The 1,453-nt window shown below is 48.4% G+C and overlaps 1 pseudogene; it reads left to right on the top strand.

Moving 5' to 3' along the window:
- Positions 1–304: 304 nt before the first annotated feature.
- Positions 305–783, top strand: LOC114198050 (U1 small nuclear ribonucleoprotein C pseudogene; annotated as a pseudogene).
- The last annotated feature ends 670 nt before the right edge of the window (positions 784–1,453 follow it).

Genomic DNA, 1,453 nt, shown 5'->3' on the forward strand with positions numbered 1-1,453 from the left:
GTATTATTATCTAGGCTCTTAACCTATTTAAAAAGAGTTTACAAAAAAGTTATCTAAAACTTCAGTCCTGGGGGCACTTGGGTGGCTCAATCGGTTAAGCATCTGCCTTCAGCTCAAGTCATGACCCCAGGGTCCTGGGATCTAGTCCCGCATCGGGCTCCTTACTCAGCGGGGAGCCTGCTTCTCCCTCTGCCTGCTGCTCCACCTCCTCCCCCTGCTTGTGCGCTCACGCTCTCTCTCTCTTTGACAAATAAATAAATTGGATCTTGGAAGAAAAAAAAACAAACTTCAATCCTGGGGCAGAATGGCCAGTGGCCCGCAGAGCAACACAGCCAAGTTTTGTTGTGACTACTGCGACCCATTCCTCACCCATGACTCACCATCTGTGAGAAAGACACACCGCAGTGGTAGGAAACAGAGAACGTGAAAGACTATCAGAAATGGGTAGAAGAGCAGGCTCAGAGTCTGATCGACAAAACAACTGCTGCATTTCAACAAGGAAAGATACCTCCTACTCCATTTTCTGACCCTCCTCCTGCCGGGGCAATGATCCCACCTCCTCCTCGCCCTGGTATGAGGTCAGCGGCCCATATGAAGGGCCCTCCCATGATGCCAATGATGGGCCCTCCTCCTCCTGGGATGATGCCGATGGGAACTGCTCCTAGAATGAGGCCTCCTGCGGGAGGCCATAGGCCAATGATGGTTGGGCCCCCAATGATGAGACTTCCTGCCTGTCCCAGGATGGTGCCCACTCAGCCAGGAATGACTCGACCAGAGAGATAAGGAGAGACAGGAATCTCTTTATATTCATTTTACATTACTTACTCTACTTTACCAGGAGATCATGGTGCTGTGACTCCGGGCGTTTTCTCACAGCAGGACAAGGAAGACTTGGTCCCCCTTCCCAGCAAAGAGAGAATAGTTTTTGCAGGGGAGTAGTAGGACCAAAAAAAAAAAAAAGCAATTTTCATTTGTATTGTGAAATGTGAAAATAAAATTGTCTACTGTTTTACTTAAAAAAAAAAAAGACTTCAATCCAACCCTCATAAGCTATCCCGGATTCTACACAATGAATTTGAATTAGTCAAGTTTTACTCAGTGTTATTTACATAGATTCACTTATTCACTGTTAAAAACCTAATGTTAGGTTACATTTGCATTGTCTCTCAAAAATGGCATTCTTAAACTGACTTCGCGAATATTAAAAAGTAAGTATGAAACATGGTTTAAAGGTTGAGACAGAGGGGACTGGAGACATTTTGGTGGAGAGCGTGCTTCACACGCAGGTCGCAGGCTCACCCAGACACTCCCATGCCGTCGCCTGACCGGGCCAGGCCGGCTCTGCATCGGACCCTCTCACCGCCACCCCGCCACCACCTTCCGCATTTCCCAGCCCCACACGGTCCCCTCCCCAGTGAACACTACTCTGGCCTCAGCTGTGGCTAGAGCCAGA

Source organism: Eumetopias jubatus, unplaced genomic scaffold, assembly GCF_037043125.1.
Source record: "Eumetopias jubatus isolate StellerSeaLion01/CBP00866 unplaced genomic scaffold, mEumJub1_p1.0 scaffold_5, whole genome shotgun sequence".
Taxonomy (NCBI): domain Eukaryota; kingdom Metazoa; phylum Chordata; class Mammalia; order Carnivora; family Otariidae; genus Eumetopias; species Eumetopias jubatus.